At 31.4% G+C, this 24,209-nt stretch overlaps 1 long non-coding RNA gene across 1 annotated transcript in view; it reads left to right on the top strand.

Moving 5' to 3' along the window:
- LOC135134840 (uncharacterized) overlaps nt 1–22,817 on the top strand; it is a 27,521-nt gene extending 4,704 nt beyond the window's left edge. The window contains exons 2-3 of the long non-coding RNA XR_010281390.1: nt 22,468–22,567; nt 22,627–22,817. This is a non-coding gene — a long non-coding RNA (uncharacterized LOC135134840). The remainder of the gene's footprint in view (nt 1–22,467; nt 22,568–22,626) is intronic.
- The last annotated feature ends 1,392 nt before the right edge of the window (nt 22,818–24,209 follow it).

Raw genomic sequence — 24,209 nt, 5'->3', positions numbered from 1 at the left:
ACTACAAAACCGAATGCTTTGAAATCTTGCAGATGTTTTAAGGTTATAAAGAGCATAATAAATTTTTAGTCAAAATATATTTGGTTATCTTCTACAAAAAACTGATGACGTCAGCTCAAAAGTTTGCCGAATAAATCGTATCTAAAATGTACAAAATATGATGAGTCTGTACTTGTGATTTATCATTCCATTCATATTTTTGGATTTGCATATGCAGGGTGACTCAAAAAAATTAATGAAGGCGTGAATTTATTTTATCGATTTAATCAGGAATTACAAAACCGAATGCTTTGAAATCTTGGGAATATTTTAAAGTTATTATAAGCATGGTAAACTTTTGTTCAAAATGTATTTGTTCATCCCTTCTAAAAAAATTGATGACGTCACCCTTAAATTTTGCTGAATAAATCCTATCTAAAATGCAAAAAATATGATGAGTTTGTACTTGTGATTTATCATTCCATTCATATTTTTTAGATTTTCTTAAGAGGTGGTTCAAAAAATTAATGAAGTCAATTTATTTTATTGATTAAATTAAAGGCAACACTTATTATTAGTATTACACCCCAACCAACCCAATTTGGTAGACACAAAATTTGTTAAAGGAAAAACTCGGTTGAAACATAAGGGTAGCACGCTTATTTACATCGACTTTAACATTACAGACCTGCATTTGTTTTATGCGCTCACTTGGTTCCGCGAATGTGAAATAGACATGTTTATAATCAACCAATTGTGAATTTCACCGTCAAGAATTAAAATAAAACCCAATGTTTTATATAATAAGCGGAAGTCGAAGCAATAAAACCGATGGTCGTTTTGTTTACAGTTTCTCTGTTTGACTCTCACGTATGCTGTTACGCCTGTCATCTTAAATTAAGAATGTTTATACATACACGATTTTCAGTTGCCTCTGATACGTATACGTGAGTAAATTGTTTCGTTATTTTATTGATTATTACAAATCAATATTCAAAACGACCCAATTCATTTTCCCGAAAATTTGAGAATATAATAATTTTATTCTTAGTATTACACTACATCTATCCCAACTGATATACGTGTCCTTGCAAAAATGTTGATGACGTCATCGCAATTTTTTTTTAAATTCCTACTACAAAAATGTAATGAGAAAAAACACACAATAGGCATGCAGTCGTTAAGTTTCCGACAGCGAGGGAAGTACTGTCTAAACTCTTTAAACCAATTTTTTTATCTATCTTTCTAAATCGATATTTTGTCAGTGTTTTAGTAAGTAAACGTCAAATGTTTTTTATCTATCTTTCTAAATCGATATTTTGTCAGTGTTTTAGTAAGTAAACGTCAAATTTTTCTCGAACTTAAATTCGTCATCTTAATAACGTACTGTTGACTCGGTGCGTCATTTTTTGAGCATGTGTAGATATATAAATCAGGTTTTTAAGGAAATTATCTCGTTTTCTCACAACTTTTTTTTTAGAAAGATTGTTAAAAATTACTTTACAAAGGTTTTGCATGATTTGTCATATGTTAACTGGCTGGGGCGGTCAATATACTCCATAGCTGTTCTAATTTCCAATAAGAACGTCACACGACGCTTGCAAACAAATAGGGGATTGCAAGGGTTATAATAATAATAATAAAGATAAATACGAGAAAACCAAGACAATGACAATAAGCAAAAAACATCAAGTAAACCTGAAGCGTATAAAACTACCTAGAACAAGTAGGTACGTAGTTTCAAATACCTAGGCATCATGACAGAACAAAATTGAAAAGTGGACAAAAAAATTAATATAAGAACAGAAAAGATAGTCAGACTCTTTACTAATGTAAAGAATTCTTTCTTAAGCAAAAATGAGATGTGTAACTATCTACACAAGTATTTAAAAGAGTAGTAACACACTTGGGTCTGCAACTTGGATACAACAAAAAGTCAAAAAGGGAAAATACAAAGCGCTGAGCCCAGAAAAATTACAAAAACCGCAGACTGGATCATACTGGAACATGTAATGAGAATCAGGGAAGAATATACGACGCTAAAATAATCAACAGAAAACGAAGAGAAATACCAAAAAAATGTGAACAGGAAGAAGCTAAAATGGCTGCAAAAAAGAGAAAAGTGAAATGAGACACGCTGACAAGTATTTACTTACTTACGTCAAGACTTGATAGTGTTGACGCAGAGTGAATTTTAGATATTTTAAATGGCATATTTTTAAAATATATTTTGTAACATTTTTAACAAATGATATGACAAAAATTGTAGATAAATATACATTATTTAAATACGATTTGTTTATTCGTCATCAAAATAACTTATATGTACATATGTCCGTCCGTCCAATTTTTGTGTATAACGAATATTTTAAATTCACTGTTAGAAATGCTACATTTTTGTTTTGACTGTTTATCCTTCTAAACAATAGTCAGCTGATCCAAGTTAATCGCGTTTTACAATAAACGAAAATGTTCACTGTGGTTAAAAATGTAACATTTAACATTCTAGTTTTTACAGTTGTTTATTTTGCATTTACCTTTGCGAAACCAGTAACTTCCGTGTGATCAGAAATGACTGAATCTGTTGGCAGTATGTACTGTACCTAAATTTAAATTATTGTCATCTATAATACACATCTACACACTAAGCTTAATGATTTTTTAGTTGTGAAAGTAGGATGTGCATGAGTTACTTCAGTAGAGACGACAAAACTCTCTCGCAGGATGTGATAATACAGTGTTTCTATAAATGATTATAGGGTCGAAGTAGGTACTGAAATCGTGCCGCCTCCCAGTTTTAAACTTTACTAAATGCCCAAGGACGTATGACAAAGACCACATGCATCTGTATAATTGGTTGCCTAAATGCCTCATATCTTATTAAAAAATAAAACTAATTTATTACAATAAAAAGAAACGGTTAAACATCACAGTAAACGTTGAAAATGTTCACCATTTTGTTCAAGACACATGTTCACTTTTTTCTTAATTTCACAATTTTTACTTCCCGAGCGTAAGCAAAGGAAGTATTGTAATCGAGTCCGTCGGCCGACTCTCTACTTTTACGTTTTCTCGATCTTTCATGACCCCTAGAAGACGAAGAAATAGGTCTCCCGGATTTTTATTAGACAGATAATCTCCGAAAGTACTGGACCGATTGTTGTGAAATTTTGTACTTATATTAGGAATATCATGTAGATGGTAAAACGCTAACCAAAATTTGTCTAATCATTTCCACCACTAATGCGATGACGTCACAAAATTGTACATAGTAAATGGGTCTTAAATTGTATAAAATAACATAGTCCTACACATGTAGTTTACGACTCCGAATTCAATTTTTACCCGAAACGTCCAGATTTTTGGAAAAAAAATCAAAATTATAAAACAACATTTTGCAATTTAATTTTGAATCTGCTAACCCGAATGTTTTGAAATGTTGCAAATGTTTTAAGGCTATAAAGAGCATTATAAATCTTTATTCAAAATATATTTGGTTATCCCCTCCAAAAACTTGATGAAGTCAGCTCAAAAGTTTGCCGAATAAATCGTATCTAAAATGTACAAAATATGATGCGTCTGTACTTGTGATATATCACTCCATTAATATTTTTTGGACTTGCATATACAGGGTGACTCAAAAAAATTAATGAATGCGAAAAATTTATTTTACTGATTTACTCAGGAACTACAAAACCGAATGCTTTGAAATCTTGAAGATGTTTTAAAGTTATCATAAGCATGGCAAATTTTTTATCAAAATGTATTTGCCCTTCCCCCCTAAAAAAATGATGACGTCACTCCAAAATTTTGCTGAATAAATCCTATCTAAAATGTACAAAATATGATGAGTCTGTACTTGTGATTTATCATTTCAATCAAATTTTTTGGATTTGCATATACAGGGTGACTCAAAAAAATTAATGAATGCATGAATTTATTTTATTGGTTTAATCAGGATTTACAGAACCGAATGCTTTGAAATCTTGGAGATGTTTTAAAGTTATTATAAGCATGGTAAATTTTTTAGCAAAATGTATTTGTTCATCCCCCTAAAAAATTGATGACGTCACCCCAAAATTTTGCTGAATCAATCCTATCTAAAATGTACAAAATATGATGAGTCTGTACTTATGATTTATCATTCCATTCATATTTTTGGATTTACATATACAGGGTGACTCAAAAAAATTAATGAATGCGTGAATTTATTTTATCGATTTAATCAGGAATTACAAAACCGAATGCTTTGAAATCTTGGAGATATTTTAAAGTTATTATAAGCATGGTAAACTTTTGTTCAAAATGTATTTGTTCATCCCTCCTAAAAAAATTGATGACGTCACCCTTAAATTTCGCTGAATAAATCCTATCTAAAATGCAAAAAGTATGATGAGTTAGTACTTGTGATTTATCATTCCATTCATATTTTTTAGATTTTCTTAATAGGTGGCTCAAAAAAATTAATGAAGTCAATTTATTTTATTGATTAAATTAAAGGCAACACTTATTAGTATTACATTGGACCAACCCAATTTGGTAGACACAAATTTTTTTAAAGTAAAAACTCGGTTGAAACATAAGGGTAGCACGCTTATTTACATCGACTTTAACATTACAGACGTGCATTTGTTTTGTGCGCTGACTAGGTTCCACGAATGTGGAATAGACATGTTTATAATCAACAAATTGTGAATTCCACCGCCAAAAATTAAAATAAAACCCAATGTTTTATATAATAAGCGGAAGTCGAAGCAATAAAAATTTCTAGACGACCATCGATTTTGTTTACAGTTTTTCTGTTTGACTCTCACGTATGCTGTAACGCTTGTCATCTTAAATTAAGAATGCTTATACATAAACGATTTTCAGTTGCCTCTCATATTACACGCCGGCGCCGTATACGTGAGTAAATTGTTTCGTTATTTTATTGATTATAACAAATCGATATTCAAAACGACCCAATTCATTTCCCCGAAAATTTGGGAATACAATAATTTTATTCTTAGTATTACACTACATCTATCCCAACTGATATACGTGTCCTTGCAAAGATGTTGATGACGTCATCGCAATTTTTTTTTAAATTCCCACTGCAAAAATGTAATAAGAAAAAAAACACAATAGGCATGCAGTCGTCAATTTTCCGACAGCGAGGGAAGTACTGTCTAAACTTTTTAGACCATTTTTTTTATAATCCTTTCGTCAATACCCATTGTTCAATTTCATGTTGCACCAGGAACTCCTGACTGCTGAGGAAATCTTGTCAAAGATATTTGCGGATTCTGCTCAAGTCGTCTCGAATCATCAACTTCCTCAGATATTGAAGGTCTTTCAGGAAACTTTGTTGACACTGGCAGTTCAAACAACTCTATTGATTACATCTCTAATATGAGCCTCTAACGATGTTTCTTGAATTTGCAAATTGGGATATTTGGCCAGAATTCTTGCTTACAAGCCGTTACAATGTTTAGTTTTTTTTTTTTGATACCACCTTTTTAGTGTTATTTAGAATGTAATACGAAAAATATATGGTAAACAGTTTATAAACAGGGCAGACGTTATAGACCACATGACCTGTTGCCGCTGGTGTATGTGATGTCACGGAGGTGTGTTTTGGCTTAAAATTTTGCTATTTGAATTTTTTAATGACGTCAACAATTTTTTTTTATGTAATGAGTAATCAATGTTCCACTTATAAACTGAGATATAGAAGCATATTTTGCTCAAATTTCGAGGGAAATATACCCCACAAAATTTTCAAGTTTTTATTATTGTCACAATAATCTTTAAACCATGTGAAAAATTTCAGAGCACTGGGTTGTGTAGCTGTAAAGTTGAATTGTAAGATTATAATGTTGCAGAATTTTAGTGTTTTTTTAACCTTCACGAATAAGGCTAAAAATAGGGGTGGACTTATTAAAGTACAGATCAGTTATATACCTTAAGTATATTATCTTGCACATTTTAAACAGGATTTACTAAGCAAAGTTTTAAAGTGACATCAAATTTTTGATTGCTAGATTAGACAAATTTTGATGTACTGTTATCTATTCTTGAAAATATGTCTGAAATTTCACAACAATCAATATAGTAATCTCAAAGATTATCTTACGCTCGGGAAGTAAAAATAGAGTAAAAATATTTTGATTAAGGTTTCATAACATTTAATTAAATTAGCTTTAATAGTGGCTTTTTTGTATAATATATGACTCAGAAAGAAAGAAAGAAAGAAAATAAACAAGTCAATAGTTCCTGCCATCCCACTTTTTTGTTGTGGAAGTAATAATTACGTAATTACTTACCTGAACGGACAAGTTTAAAAGTGCCACTTTCTTTTGCTGAAGGACTGAATCAATTGCACTTTTTTTCTTTCCGTTCACTTACGGTATACCTACTTAATAACTTTCAGCTATGCTAGCAGTACATACTAATTTCGAAGACACGAATTTATAACTTGTTTAGCCTTTATTTTTCCTTACATTCAAAAAATGCTAGAAACAATATTAAAACATTATGATTTATTTATTTCAAAGTCAGTTTGAATTCTACAACAGACGCTGATGTGTCTCAAATGAAAGATGTCGTTATATCCATGTTATATCTTACCCAACAAATTAAAAATAAACCTATGGCTTCCTGTCAACAAATACATAACAATTATAATAATAATTACTATCATAAAACAATATCACATATGAGGCTATCTATAACATTCATGGAGTCGGTCCCTATGAGTCTTAAAAGTTGCTTCCCCAAGACTGTTAATATTTAATAAATTCTTTAAATGTTACTTTGCAAGAAATAGGATAAGCATATGATTTTTAGACAGTTGTTAAGTGTATGGTCAATTATTCATGCACCACAAACCGCGTGAAAGAAGAATCGTAAATATAGCAAAAGGCTCTGAGTCAAATGTTTCGAAGAAGCCACTTGGTATTAGGTACATAAGAAAAATAATAGAACTTCTTATTTGTTACTAAAACTCAGATAACTTTCAGCCAGTCGAGAAGTGAAACAATTTATAATATTTGCGGTCTGTACAATTTGTGCGAAACATTTAAAACAAAGTAAAAAGCTTACATATTGTTTTGCGTCATATTTGCTGTTTCTGGGGTCTTTGCATATCTGATTTTAAAATATGAAAATATTTAAAATGTAAAACAGATAATGAAATTGCTTTTGTTTTGTGCAAAACTGAATTGCGTGATAAAAGTAAATGCCTATAATTACAAGTAATCTACTGTTACCTAGTTCTAAATTAGGTATTTTTTCTAACTAGCTAAGATTATGTAAAAATTATGCCAAATTACAAAAAATACATTGTCATAAAAAATCGAGGTTGAATCGTTTATTATAAAATATGCGTTTATGTTATTCTAAATAATGATCTTGCGTGATAAAAATAATTTCTAAATAATCACTAAGCGAAATTTATTTTTGCTATTTACAAATATACATATACTTATACAGAAACATAAACACAGGAAGGTTAGTAACTTATTAGTTAACAAAATAATCAATGTTCGATATTTAAAATGTAGAAATTACTGTGCATGATGGATATTGCGAAATCATTCAGTCAAGTAGTATACATGAAATAAGCAGTAATTTACACTACTATGTGTTGTCATGGCTCGCTTAACAAACAATGGTTTTAATGTTGTTGAGCGTTATTTCTGAAAATCTACAAATTTAATTATATTGTAAACTTGTTAGACAAAAAGGGGAAAATGAATCTACTCATTACATGAAATAAGATTCTATTTGCAACCTTTTGGTATGCCATTCTAATGCAAGATGTCCTGCTATTTAGAAAATTCAGCAAGATTAATAATAACAATGCTACGTTTACACTACATGATAATTAATTAGTTAATATTTTTGTTGCTTTGTACTATATTGTAAACGAACAAAATATTTTCTTGTAGCCCTGATGATGACACTAATTAATTCAAGTTTAGACAATATCTACTCTCATTATATTCTTAAAGCAATAACCTCGACTTTGATTGTCATAGATTTAAAAAAAAGTTCGCTCACTTATATGTCATCTTGATTATGATAAAAAATGTTAGACATTCAAACTGAAATCAGATTTTGAGACAACCGTGGTTGGGAAAATATGTCGAATAAATAAATACTACAGGTATAAGGTAAAGCTGGTAAGCTTGCGATTCGCGTTTTAACACAAATTTAATTTTAACATTAACTTTTACCAAACTAAAGTAAACTAAATAAACTATATAGTCTTTTATTCTTTAGTATTTGGTATTATTACTTATAGTTCAATCGCCAATGATGATGCGATTAGAAGCATTGGCTATGTAAGGTTAGGTCAGGTCAGGACCTAAATGGACCACTCACTTGCCCTATTAACATAGCATACATTGACAGTATGGAGCAACTCTGCTTATATTTATGAAATAAGAAAACCATAATAAAAAATAAACTTTAAGCAATATTCTATAAGTCATTTATTAGTTAGTAAGTCACCTAAATTTAATGAAAAATACGTGAAGTAGGTTGTAATAACTTGGAAAATTCTATTGTAAACACATTTTTTTTTAGTACAGTGACTTCGTGTAAAGCCGCTAGATTCTGGGTCGCTAGTTTTACTGCCGGCTAAGGCAAAGCTCCTTGCTTAGAGTTGGTTGTATCCATCTTGAGTGTTTCTGTCTTTGTCCGTGGCATGTAGCACAATGGATGTTTATGACCTTGTCCGCAAGGGACGCCACACAATAGACTAAAGAAAAAAGTTAAAAATATCACTACATTATTAAACCACAAATAAATATAAATTGCAAACTATAATTACTTAACATAATTTCTGAGATGACATCAGATTTTTGGTGGAGATGAACAAATAAATTCTAGCTAGGGTTTTAACATCTACACCGTAATCTCTCGAGAACTAAAAATACAGTACGTGGATGCACTTAATGTTTATTTTCTTATAAATATTAATTTTTATTCAGTAGCTTGCCAGTAAGAACCTTTGAAAACTGTCTAGGTTTCTAATAAGAACTTAAAAACAATTACCATGTTAAACCGTCCAATGTAAATTACAGCGCATGGAGAAAATATTTCAACACCGCACGTAAATTAGCGGATCTTGCAGTATGGATTTACATAGGGTTCGTGGTTCGTCATTTTTACTTCCCAAGCGTAAGTACTATAATAGGACAAATGGCTACTTTCATGTTTTCTCGACGCTTAATAATCCCAAAAGTACGAAAATATAGGTATCCCATGTCCGCTTGTCTATTTGTCTGCGTCAATTTTTATTAGATAGATAATGTCCGAAATTACTGAAATTTCAGGTGTATGTTATGAATGATGTGTGGATGGTAAAACACCAACCAAAATTTGTCTATCATCTACACAACCCAAATAATCCCCCAGACAATGGACCTGCACTTGTGATTTATGAATCGGCTTTGACTTTTTACCCTAGACATCCAGATTTTTGGAAAGAAATCCAAATTGTGTTGTAACATTTTACGTTTTTTTTACCGTGTATTCCTTCAGCGTTTTCTTTCGATTTTTCGGGGAATTGGTGATAGCAGAATACTCTAACACAGTGGTTCCCAGAATGGGGGGTGCCGAAAGGATTCAAGAGGACGCATAGAGTTTCTGGGGGAAATTGAGGACGTTTAAATAATCTAAGGGAACGGCACAAGAAACTATTTGAACACAAAGAACATTCATTAGGCCATTTAAAATAGTACTAGATGATCTACGGATGCTATGGACAAGAACTGATCCTGGCATTAATAAATTGGTGGGATGACATTAAAGCCATTTCACATATCAACCATTAGAACTATATATTTTAAAATTATTGTTTGTAATTCGTAACAAATCTTTTGTCAAGCTGGCATAGTTAGGATGTTTAATTAACAATAATATTTTTTCTTTATGTAGGCTGAAAGTATGAAGGGACAGGAGGGGCCGCATCATAATTTTCTTTTTGAAAAGTGGGCGGTGAGCCACATGTTTGGAAACCACTGTCTAACACTTGCAGCTTAACAGCTTGCGGAAGAGTACAGTACAAGCCGTTCTCTAACATTATAACATGAATTTCATAAAAATTTGGAAAGGGAAAGAAATTATGAAATATTGATTTTTGTTTACTAAATTATTATGGGTACAGAGGATAAGAATTCCGTGCTTTTAGACTTTTTTAATAAATTTTTCATATGATGTTTTTGTGTTCTAACTGATTTGTCAATAACATATTTTTTGGGCTATTGGGAAAGATCACAGCAAAAGTGCCAAATGTGCATTTTAGTTTTTCATTTTAATGTTTACTAACGAGGACATCAAGTTTCAATCCGATAATTTTGACATATAGGGTTAATTTGTAAGTAAAGTTTGTCTAGAATTATAAGAATTTTATGGACTCCCAAAGTTAATTCGTTTTACAGCCCTGTTGTCAATTTTATTGTACAGCTGAAGAGCGGGGCGCACTTAGGTACAGAAAACATCGGCTTTCCCCTGACAGGCTCTTTACCTGTACAATAGAATTGACGCCTGGGCTGTAAAACGAATTAACGTTGGGAGTCCATAAAATTCTTATAATTCTGGACAAACTTTAAGTTTTGTTGAATTCTATCACCTTATGACCGACGAAACGAAGAAAATAAAACTTGTAAAACCTCAATATAATTAACATTGATATATTAAAATAAACTATGACTCCGGACAAGAATGCTTGTGGAAATTGAGTATAACCTAACGACCTCTTAAAGAATATTCTGTACCTCTAAAATATCAATATCTTTGTCAGTCAAAACAAAGAATAGTTCTTTCAACTACACATTTTTTTAATCCTATTTAACGTTCACCCAATTTTTTTTTTTTTTTTTTCGTTTATTAATTGGAATTATTTCAGTTTTTTGCACTTTTTGAAATTACCAGTTTTATGACGGGCACAAGACCGTGGCGACGGTTGGAACAGAATCAAACACCGATTAAAAATCGTCATATTTTAGTGGATTGTCCTTGAATAAACAATTGAAAAAATTATATGCGAATCTGTTGCTGATTTTGCCCAATTTTAGCAATGTGAAACAGGTGTTTTTTTTTATGAGTATACTTGTTTGCCACAGTAGTGATTAATTTTAACAAACCACTAATTTAAATGATCCATTACTATGGTAATCATGAGCTCACTTTACATAATTTGAAACGGAATGATCGCAATTCTATTGACCAGAACTTTCCCAATCGCTAACTATTTCTATTAATCCAGGATTTTAGTGTTTAACTAACTTTTCGTGTAACATAAGCTTTTTAATTCTTTTTACACAATAATGTCTATAATTGTTTGTTGTTTACAATACTTATCGGTGATCGATGATTTTCTATGATAAGTTGATAACGTTAAAAGGCTACTTGCTCTGTGGTGAAGATGACAAAGCTATCAAATATTCTAAAGCTATCATGAGATTAAGAAAAAAATACAAAAGTTACATCATTACTATTTCCAGTTATATTTCTTTAAAAAATCAGTTCTTATGACTCAACAGTTTTTTACTTTTCAACTCAGCGTCAGCTTTGGACTCAACTTCTATCCTAGTATGTATATTATCAACATTAATTAGGAAGTAGTGGATATCTGATGAGTGAACAGGTGCACTTATGACAGATTTATTTTAGGGTCACTTGCACTACTCACATAGCAACACTCCTCGATTCAGTATCTGTGCGAGTTAATCGTTCCATCATTTATTCGTGTCAAAATAATTAGTGCTCCTGGTCGCAATTCACGTTAATCATTTTGAAAATTCTACAGCTTCAAATTTCGCCTTACAAATTTTTGACAACGCAATTCTACAAATATTTTTAAAATGCTCATTAAAAAAAATCTGTATCTCAATGGGCTAACAATTTTTTCATTTATAATAATTGAAAACAATAACAAACACATTAAGCAATTTGTATCGTTTAGCAAAATGACAGCAAAATGATTGCCTCTTCCTCTGTGTTTTAACACCGGTATTCTATTGGTCTGGATATTAAAATGTAAAATAGACAGTACAAAGCTCAACAACATAATTTTCTCCCAAAAAACTATGCCAAAATACATAATAATAATAATAATAATAATAATAATAATAATAATAATAAAAAAAAAACGAAAAACTATTCTATCAACATTTAACTAATTCAAGCAAAACTCAATTATCCGGTGAAATAGCAAGTTCACAAGATGTAACAACATTTTGGTCAAAACTTTGGTCTCAAGAATTTGAATTTAACCAATCTGCCAAATGGATTCCTCATATATATAATAAACTATCCACAGTTACACCAATGAATGATCATCAGATAACACTTGCCGAATTAATAAATACCATCAATAAGACACACAACTGGAAATCACCAGGACCAGACAAAATCCATAATTTTTGGATAAAAAAATTAAATTGTGTACATATTCATTTACTACATCACTTAAATCAGTTCCTTCTTGACCCATCCTCTTTTCCAACATTCTTATGTCATGGTGTAACATACTTAAAACCTAAAGATAACGACACAAAAAATCCATCAAAATACAGACCTATCACATGTTTACCGACAATATATAAAATATTAACCTCATGCATTACACAAAAAATATATCAACACTGTTTTAACTCTGACATCATTAATGAAGAACAGAAAGGATGTATTAAAGGATCCTTTGGCTGCAAAGAGCAATTAATCATAGATTCCATCATCTGTGAACAAGCTAGAAAAGAAAACCGAAACATATATACTGCTTTTATTGATTATAAGAAAGCTTACGATTCTGTCCCTCATTCCTGGCTATGCAAAATTCTGGAATTATACAAGATTGATACTAAAATCTGCACTTTTCTCAAATGTTCCATGGAATTTTGGAAGACCACCCTCCAAATAACCTTAAATGAACAAACAATTCAGTCAGACCCAATAATGATCCGAAGAGGAATTTTTCAAGGCGATTCTCTTAGCCCGTTATGGTTCTGCTTAGCAATAAATCCCCTCTCCGATATCCTGAACAGCTGCAATTATGGGTTCAATATAAGAATTAACAAACAAAGAGAAAACAGAATAAGTCACTTGCTATATATGGATGACATAAAAATATATGCAAGTACACAAAATCAGTTAACAAACCTATTAAATCTGACTGAACAATTTTCCGGTGATATTGGTATGTCCTTTGGTATTGAGAAATGTAAGACCCAAGCAATCAGAAAAGGCGTTTTTCACCAAGTACCACATATAACACAGAATAAGGAAATAATTGAAGCCCAAGAACGAAACGATACATACAAATATCTGGGTTTCTGTCAATCCTCCCACATCAATCATACCAAAACGAAAACACAGTTGAAAGATCAATACGTAGCGAGATTAAAATTAATATTGAAGACACAGTTAAATGGAAAAAATTTAATGAAAGCAGTAAATACATTCTGCGTTCCACTGCTAACATATTCTTTTGGAGTCATTAAATGGTCCAAAACTGATTTTGAAAATTTAAACATCGCAACAAGGAAAATCTTCACACAGTATAGAAGGCATCACCCAAAATCGTCGATTGAGAGATTCTCATTACCAAGACAGAATGGAGGAAGGGGTTTCCAGAACTTAGAAAACTTATATCAGAGACAAATCTCAGATTTGAAGAAGTATTTCTTGAAACGAGCGGAAAGAAATGAAATGTTTCGCACCATCACAAGAGCAGATTTGAACCACACACCCTTAAATCTGTCGAACACCGAAGAAATCCACACCCCCCACACAATAGATAAAATAATAAGTGGGCTAAAACAAAAACAACTACATGGAAAATTCTACAAAGACTTAGAAGAAAATCATGTCAATAAGAAGATGTCGTTGATTTGGTTAAAAAAATCAAGTTTGTATGCCGAAACAGAAGGATTTGTGTTTGCTATTCAAGACCAAGTAATCAATACCAAGAATTATAGAAAATACATCATCAAAGATCCGAACATAAAAAACGACTGCTGTCGCCTATGCAAAGCAAAACCTGAAACGATCCAGCACATAATCTCTTCTTGCAGCATCCTAGCACAAACTGATTACAAAGCTAGACACGACAACACAGCCAAAATCATTCACAAAGAATTAGCAACACTTATGAACTTAATCGAAGATACGACACCCTATTACACTTACATTCCGTCTCCATTCCTTGAAAATAACAAATACAAATTATACTGGGATCGCACAATACTTACAGACTTAAACATTACAGCTAACAGACCAGACATCATACTTATCAAAAAACACACGAACGAAGCCATTCTCATTGACATTGCTATTCCTAACACAAACAACATTATTCATACATACAACACCAAGATTTCAAAATATCTACAATTATCGATAGAAATGAAATCCATGTTGAATCTTAAAAAAATTTCAATTCTACCCCTAGTTATCTCTAATGTAGGTGTAGTTCCAAATAGCTTAGTTGAGAATTTAAAGTCTTTGCATTTGAATGATTCAATAATTGTCAAAATTCAAAAAGCTGTTTTGTTAGGAACATGTCATATTGTTCGTAAGTTTCTTGAACAGTCTGATCATGTCAGTCAGATTAGATTAGCACCAGTAGGTCAGAGTAGTGTAGGTCACTTTTCATGTGATGCGCGGATAAATGGTCGGTAGTTACGCTGGACTTTTGGGGATGGGGTGAGATTAGAGAATAATAGCAGACTAATTTGTATGCTGTAATTCTAGAATCTCGAAAGTTGTTCTGTTAATCTAATCAATGCATATCATTACTTGGTCTTAGTACCCGTAATGATAGAAGTCTTGCCTGAATGCCGGTCATTTCCGGGTCAGTGGTGGGTCTTAATCATAATAATACGTTTATTCGCCATATATTTATTATGCACAAAGTACGGACCCTATGTTCTTCGGTAAATAGGTATAAGTAAACTAACACCAATATAATTTGCATAGGACCAAATACAGAAACGAAAACTGTGTACCGCTGAATTCGATAAACTCTTTGATGCTGTAAAATCAGTAGGTAACTCTTAAATTTTAGTCGAATTGGTAGTAATTTTTTAAAAAGAATGTACTTACAGTGATACATGATTACATAAATGACTCGTTTTTAAGGTTAAAAAATCATTACAAAATGATTAGAATGACCCTAAAGATGTATGCCGTAATTATTTATTTTAGTTATTTATTGATCTATTTTTCTATTTGTGCATTAAAGGGTACAATCTTTTTCACACTGTCAAATAAACAAATCTACGCATATAAACAGTATAACAAACAAAATTAACAAGAAAAAATTGTCGAATGTTATTTCGACAGAACTTCCTTCGCCCCTGAATTAAGAGATATTTAATTGAAAAATTAGTCGGAATACGCGTTAGAATTTCATTTGACACAAAAAGCACTCTTATATCATCCATTTGGCATTATGTTACATTACATTTTTGAAACAAACAGTTTCTAGACTTATTTCTTCGTACTCTAGGGGTCATGAAATTTCGAGAAAACATAAAAGTAGGGGGTCGGTTGATGAACTCGGTTACAATAATTCCTTTGCTTACGCTTGGAAAATAAAAAATAAAATTAGATCAATATCATGATTGTATATATAATCATAAATGCGAGCCATTCCTCAGATGAGTAGAATCCATTCTCAGGAACATTTTTTTTTTATTTTGTTACGAAAAATTCAGTTCTTTGATTTCATTGGGAATAGAGTTACAGAATTTAACACAGTGGAATCGAGTATTTCTGGTCGTGATGAGTCTCGTGAAATCAGTTTTTAAGAAATGACGAAATCTGGCGCCATGAAAATGCGGAGATTTTGTGTATTTTTTGGCATTAATATATCTCAAAAATTGGAAAATCTCCACGCAGAGAACTGTTAAGCTTTTAAAACTTTTGAAAAGTGCTCTACAATCTTCGTGATAGCTGAGTTCGCCTATAACACGTACAATCGAACGAAAAAGTTTTGACGCTATGGGCGGAACCGAGCTGCCAACCCTCGTCAGTTTATCACAACATGATGTTTTCAAGGCCGAAATTTTAAAGTAGGCCCAATCTAAGATGAGAAGCAAGTAAATCTATGTTTCAGCTAAATTTTTACTATATAGTTTTAGCTTGGAGCTTAACACTCCTAAAAGAACATAAATTTTATTAGCCAGTTAACGATTCTTACAACCTTTAGGGACGTTTGGTTTTTTAAAATTCACGAAAATTTGGAATTAGCTAGGGGTAACAAGTATTTTCAGGAAGCGGGATTGCTTAAAATTAAAAATTGAAATAAAATATTAATATGTACTATATAAAGTCGCAGACAAAACTTTTAACTTAACGACAAAGTAGATTCACACTCATAGCCTACACTTGATTTGTTAAAATTCTGAAGCTTTAGCCACTATAGATAAGTGTCAAACAGAGTGACAGATATAATGTGGATATGAACATTCACTTGACGTATAAGTCACAATATGATCTCAACGTAAATTTTTACCACATTGAATTGTGGCTAAAACCACGAAAAATTTCCTGAAATTTTTGACAGAAATGACGTTTCTTTGTCGTTAAGTTTTATCTGTGACTTTATTAGTTATGCATTCTAGAAGTCTAGGCTCTCTCAACGAAGCTTTGACAGTTGTTTTCATTTTTTAGCAGTTCCTAAACTTTAAAGACATTATTACACAACGCGTCAGCATTTCTTATTCCAAAGCTTTAAAAAGTTTGCTTCTAATTTCTGACCTTTTACGACCAAAGGTTCAGAATGGAATTGAAATCTTAAAAACTATGAAAACATATTTTTTCTTAGCATTAAAAAGAAGAATTTATTTTACTTTTATGGGTGCCAAGTTCCAAACTAATTAGCTCAAATATAAATTGATTTACATACATCTTAGGTTGAACCACGGAGGTAGAAGAGACCGGAGGGAAGGTGTCGTGAATTTTGTGACACAGACTCAGGCACCGTTTATGACCCTACTTGAAATGCGCGCTGTGCTAACTAAGCTCCACCCTCTAAATGTTTAGCAGTCGTAACCAGTGGCGGGGCAACATATTTTATGTTGACCACCTTATATATAAGTCTCTAAATGTTATTATGATCTTTGGTTATAATCAAAGTCTATTCAAATTAAAAACACCAACAACACGTCCAAAACTAAAACAGCACAACTAAACTCAAACTCAAGAACGAACAATTGCATATAAACAGCACGGGTTACGTGATAGTACGCCACTGGAAATCCAAACCCTGTCAGCTGTTGAGTGTAGGGGCGCGTTTGCGTCGGGCTGGCAAATATTGGCGCCTTGTTCAAATAAGATCATAACCGGTGTCTGACCGGGTCTTGAACGATGCCAGAATCGTTACATTGCTAGCATACGGTACGCTCCCTCCGGTCTCTTCTACCTTCGTGGGTTGAACCTACCTTAAAATTCTGCTCTTGGAGACACCCTGTTGCGATAAGCTGACGAGGGTTGGCAGCTCGGTTCCGCCCACAGGGTCAACATTTTTGCGTTAGGTTGTACAAGAGGGAAAGTAGGGATTTATGCGAGCTTTGGTGTTGATCTGTTTGCGTAACTGTCGAATGAGATATGATGCTTTACAATTCATAGAGTTTGCATGAGCTTCCCAGGTCAATTTAGGATTTAGGGTAATTCCCAATAATTTTAATAGGGTCATTTCCTGTTTCAAGTGCTCTCCATGAAAATGTGATGCTTTGAGTTTTCTCTTCGTTATTAATTATTAGCTAAAGTTTATTTGCTGTAAACCATTTATGAATGACAGTATTTATTTTAGAGACATTCAATTGCAATTGCAACAGATTTGAATCGGAGTTTTTTCACAAGCTAACACACACACAGTGATAATCCTTCATGCAATAAAATGAAAACTGTTCCTGTTGTTAAGTTCTTCCCTTCTTAAGTAATGCAGTAGATTTATTCAACTTCAAAAATTTTGAAAACATTTTTGTATGTACACATGTATTGACTAAATGTGCTAGAGGTTTTGCAATGATTGGAACGTGTTTGGAGACCGGAGATGAATAGTATAATTAAAATTTTCAAATTCGTCAGTTGGAGCGATAAAAACTGATTTAAGGTTAAGGCGACCAGGATTGTTTAGGAAGTACAGATCGTCATCCACAGGACTGGTGAAGTTGTTAGTTAAAGTGTACTGATAAACAATGACGTAATCATACTTAATCACTTATCATTATCACTAATGAATGAGAGTTCTGCCTGTTTATCTACTTCTTCGATGCTTCATTAGCTCATTACAGAAGCATTACGGGTGTTTGGACGTTACGAAAAAGGTTTATTATTGTTTATGTGGAAACGTAATAACAAGCACGAGATTATGGAACTAGGGTCCTTAGGAGACAGAGTATATGGTCATCAATATATGAAACTTTGCTATACAATAGTTTTTGACAGTACACAATTTTTCATTTAAAATGTATCTATTATTTACTTATCGTTAAATAAAATGTTATCACGTCGAAAGTTTGATGGGATTCTTAAAAAGTTATCTCAAATATCTCGTAATAAAATAACTAAATAACAGGTAAAAAATTAAGGATAATAGATTAAAAATTAGTAAATATTTTACAAAAAATCGGCTAAAGTAATTTAGATAAAATTTCTCTCGTGTCTGAAGTAAAGTAAAACAAGTCCGGTAGATTATCGAAGTTGACTGCATTATTAACATCAGTTAAAAGCTCATTTTTTAGCAAACATTTATTTAATAAATTTTCTAAATGACGTCATCAAATTTCGACAGGGAATAAGTCTACACTGTAGATTTCAAGTAAGACAACACAAAATAAAGATATAAATTAGATTCCATCATTATTGTCCACGATAAAAATATGTGTACATATATAAAAATATATAACTTTTTTATTTTACACATTTTAAATTGTATTCATAACGCAGAATTTTCAGATAACAATAAAATTCATTAAAATTTGTTAACTGTCAGTCGTACAGTTCCGGAAATTATTTTCCGAGTAAAATCGATAACAGACGACAGACGGAAATGCAGTACCTACCTACTTTTTCACATGCAAAGACCTATGAAACGCCAATAAACAAGTCATTCGTTCCTTTTGCAATATTTTCTCAGCGAACGCGCAGGAAGTAAAAATGACACAATAAAGGGTATGCTAAATGTCTTATGCTTCAAAGGCGAGGAGTCAGCAAAATATTTTCTAAGAATAATACGAACTGCAGTAAAAAAAAACTTTACCCAAAAAAAAAAAGATAGATGTATGCTTTGCAATCATCAATTTTCTAAAGAATAGTAATTTCTATAACTAGAACGCAAAAATGTTCTTTATCGTCCGTGAATGAAATTGTGTGACGAGGCGTAGCCGACAATGTTAATTGTATTTCTTCTTTGTGTCACATATTTTCATACCCATAAAATGAATCATTTTCCATGGTTGTCGTAAGTCGTACTATATACTTTTACCAACTTATCAACAAACTACATTAGATTTAAAATCAAAATTTAAGTAATAAGTATGGTGATATTCTAACTTTTTATATTTAAATATATGTATTATGTAGGTATAGTTTCGACCAGAAAATCTTGGGCAGTATTTTCCTGTCATTTAAAAAAACACGTTGTAGTCTATGCTTTATTGTCATAATGATTGACACTTTTAAAAAATAAATTTTGACACACGTCATCATCCACATTCTAGTCAACGTCAAAATGACAAACATGGCAAATTTGAGGTTATAAGTACGTAAAGCTTGTTTTAGAGCTTACGTCACTGGAATGACAGAACTGCCCAAGATTTTGTGGCCGAAACTGTACATACTGAAGAAGAAAATATGTTTTATCATTTTTGTTTATTTGGCCATATGAAATTACCCTAAGAAATTTTCCCACACATCTGTGTTACTCCCGTTCCATATCCATTTATCTAGGCGTATTTAAACGTATTTAAATGTCGTGATATTTTAAGAAAGTAATTTGTACTTCTAAATAATATGTGGTAAAAGCACTTTAGTCTAGATATTAATGAATCGATAAAAAAAAGTTGTATGTTGTATACCTAATCAATATGCAGACAATGATTTTTGTAAAAATCTCTAAAATTATTTTTTTTAACATGTAAAATTGTATATGCATATTGGTACTCCAAAAAATGAATGCATTGTATATCTATTTATTTTTACGTAACATGTACAATGTCATTGTCAGTTCTTTAAATAACGGTTTTATAATTTTTAATTTATTCTCTCAAACTGACGTTTTAAGCAATTCTCCTATTTTTGTAGAGTGCACTGTGTTTTAAATAAAGTACATACCACACATGTGTGATCTTTTTCGGAATTCTGTTAATACCATTTTTTTTTTATTCGAGAGTTGGCATAATAGATTAAATTATAAATTAAACATTTAGTTCTAGCTACTGCTTAGGTACACAAATATTATATTTATTTGGAACAAATATGATATTATTATTATTATTTAGATTTCTTAGTGTTCTCAATAGAACTCTCAGTTTAGTTTTCTTAAAAGCTTTCTCATGAGTCATGAAATTAGTATATTGGCCGAAAGCACCAAAAACCTACAAAATAAGTAGTTCCATTAAAAGGATGGTACTGACACCATCAGTCAACAGGAAATGCTGACTAATAGGAAATATTGCTTTCAAAAACAGCATGAATTCGCTATAGGTTTCTTTAGGTATAAATTAATTATAATTATAGTATAGACAGGCAAGTCAGGTGATCGAGCGATCGCGCGAGGTACGGTGTAATCATAACCCGGTTAGTCGCAGCATCTTTACAAAAAAATGCGCAGTGTTATTCTTATGTGTCATCCTCGGCTTCTCTATGAAGTAGCGATTGATAAATGAAGTTCTATATTTAAATTGCGCAACTCATTACCATAATTAGTCTATATTTTCACATATTCCAAATGCACTAAGTTAACAAACAATCATGGAGAACATGAGGATTTGAAGATCGCAGTAATTGTATTTCTGCTCACAAAAAGTGCAGAACTGAAATTCTTTTATGCATTGCATTAGAGCATAAGACCACTCACCATTTTCTTGCTTGACCCTATTTCGATAATTACTGTGGATAATAAAAATCGGATGATGTGTTTCAAGCATTTTTTTTATTACTCTGGCAATACAGATGACAAACTGGCAGGTATCATCAATGGAAAATAACAATACTGCTACCACAGTTTTTGAAACAAATATTATTACATATAAATTTATGGCTCACTAGAGGAGGTTTTTTTTTGATTATATGGTATAATCAACTATTGCACATTTTGACACTGAAAATTTCTCAAAAAAAAATTTGAATTTTACTTCAAGTGAAAAAAAAGAAACAGTTGTTAAAATATTGTTCTATGGATAGCGATAACAATATAAGTATGTATCAAAAGATGGTACCAGAAAATTATATAACAGAAGATAATTTTAATACAATAATCTAAATTAGGTTTTTTTATTAAACTGACTGAAATAAAATGTAGGCGAATGATCAAAAACCATCCTACTAGTTAGCAACGAGCATTTTATTATACTTTAATGAAATCTAATGTATTTTTAAAGCTATGGTCATCAATCAAAGTATTTCGTTTGCTGCTTATAAAAGTCGTTTTAAAAACTTCAAATAAGAACAACAGATTGACAAATATCTCAACAGCGGATTATTTATAGGTATTCGTTAATTTTAATTATACGTAGATACCGTATCAGAACAAAGTGACATTTGACAAGATAATTAAAATAAATAAATATATATAAATAAATGTCGCTTGGAAAAAAAATTTCAGTAATTTTTTATATTAGAAAAATTTAAACCCAGAAAGATACTCTTAATTTTCTCGATGTAAATTTCCAGTGATAAAGCTGTGGAAAGATTTCTTCAAATGGGAGGTATGAGGCTTTCGTAAACTCTTAAAATAAAACACATTACATAATACAACAAAACCGTTCAGCACAGTAATACATACTACAGAGTCGCCGAACAAACGGGGTAATAAAAACGCGTGATCAACGCGTGAACAACAAACCTAGCGCTGGCATTAGTTAGACAACACGTGGGTTGAAGCCTTGGTAGAATCAGTTAGGATTTAGCATTGGATGTTCATGAGACTTTCACGTGACCACTCTAGTAAGAACATTCATCGGCGTTTTTGTCGCAGTTATGTAGTTATAAGGCCTGTATTTTCCAAATATGTACTGATCTGGGCTGGAAATCAAAATCAAGTTATGCAGTGTAATCATCAGTTGTATGTATTATATTCGGTTCATCTGTATTCAAATTTCATGGTTGAGTCAACCCTTTTAACGAGTTTAAAAGAGGCCTATCTGTATTCCTATTTCTGTTGGTGATAATTAAAATTACTTTTCAAGACATATTCTTTTCAACCAAATGTACTATAATCATTTAAAAAACAATTTAACAAAATTTGAGTCCCGAATTTCATTTCAGTTCTAAGACAGGGTACTAGAGTCGAGCTGGTTAGAATGTTAGATGCTTGTTGTAATGATGACATCAACATACAACCAAATGAGGCGACCATTAAATTCAGGTAGGTAAAGAGGCTGGTCCAACTTTGTATTCTCATAAATGATCACATTTTTTTTTTAGTTTTTCTTCTTCTAAGGCCAGTAGCTAATTATTATAGACTTAGCAAAGAGATAAAATGTTTATAAAAAAAAGTAACCTTATTTACGTAGAACTTCTCTCGGCCCCGAAGCACAACAATACAACATGTGGGAATAATTTAAATTTTAAAATGTGTTTATAAAAAACATAACTGTGTTCCTAGAACATCAGAGAAAAATAAATTCACTTCTGTCTAATAATTTTTATTATTTTTCCAACTTTTTCCTAATAGTAAATAGATTTTTGTTTTATTCTATAGTGCAGTAGGTACTACTTGTAATCTTATATTTTCAAAATTAGTAGATACATCCTAATATTGTATACAGAAATTAAAAAAAAATAACAACATGTGACTAAAGTATTTACAGGCAATAATGTACTTCACATTGAATTTTCCAATAACGTTTAATTAATATTGTTTGAAATGATGTCATAACGTTTAGTGGAGAAGTAAATAAACTGATTTTGATAGGCACAGCCTACTCACATCTTAGAACATGATTATGCTACACATTTAAATGATTTATATAAACATACTGTACTTACATATTTAATTTTGAGATGATCTCATCAATCTTTTCAAGATTATGGACAGATTAACTTTATTTATCTCTAAAATTACAGACTAATGCGTCTGGTATTTCTGGGATTATTTGTTTAATAAAATAGTCAACAATGGGACAGACTAACAATAATATCAGGATGAACACCAAGAACACACGATATTAGTCACTGCCGAAAATGACTTACAGCTATCTTTTCAGAAACAAACAAAACTACTGCAGCTCAAAACTAATAGTCACAGATCAGTAACTTTGTAAATTATGTCTCAAATAAAGTCATCTGTAGACAAGTCACAGATTTTTTTCGTATTTTGTTAGAAATAATTACATTTTCCTGTTACAATACTTCTTCCAAATTTTTGAACACATTCTGTATTATTTAAAGTCCCTAGCTAAATTCTAGTAAGCTTAATACATACTCTAAATCAAATTTCAGAAACATTTTTAAACGTTGATTACACAAGAAATTTGAAACAAACAGCAGTGAATATTAAGAAATTAATAATTCAATGATGCCAGTTTGCAATTATTTTACAAAATGAAAGGCGTCTTATAAATAAAACGATAAACCATTTGGCTTCTTCCATGATAATGCAAACTGAATATTTACTATGAGTTAATAATAAGTACTCTACGAACTGATAACAACAAATAAATAAACAAATTGAATCTGATAAAATTGTTCTTTGCAAGTAGTACAACACTAAAGTAGTTTATGCATTTTATAAGAAATACATAAAAGCTTTTGACAAAAATGTATGTTCAAGTTTCAGTAAGTTATCTACAGAGTGAGAACTACTGAAAATTTGAAGTATTTCAGTTATAATCTTATCTTTTCATGGACACTTATTATAAACTATAAGAGCAAATCTAAGTGAGCTTGACAATTTGATTAATTTCCGCTTCCGTTAAGATAGAAAGCTCATGCTTTCCTGAAATAGAATACATTGTGATCGTAAAATAAAATCAAGTGCGAAATTTGTTAAAATATCATGTTTTATA

The sequence above is a fragment of the Zophobas morio genome, unplaced genomic scaffold (assembly GCF_036711695.1).
Source record: "Zophobas morio isolate AGI-343-1 ecotype UQ-CSIRO unplaced genomic scaffold, CSIRO_AGI_Zmor_V1 ptg000024l, whole genome shotgun sequence".
Classification (NCBI taxonomy): Eukaryota; Metazoa; Arthropoda; class Insecta; order Coleoptera; family Tenebrionidae; genus Zophobas; species Zophobas morio.
Note: the sequence above shows the minus strand (reverse complement) of the source record. Positions and strands in the feature narration are given on the sequence as shown.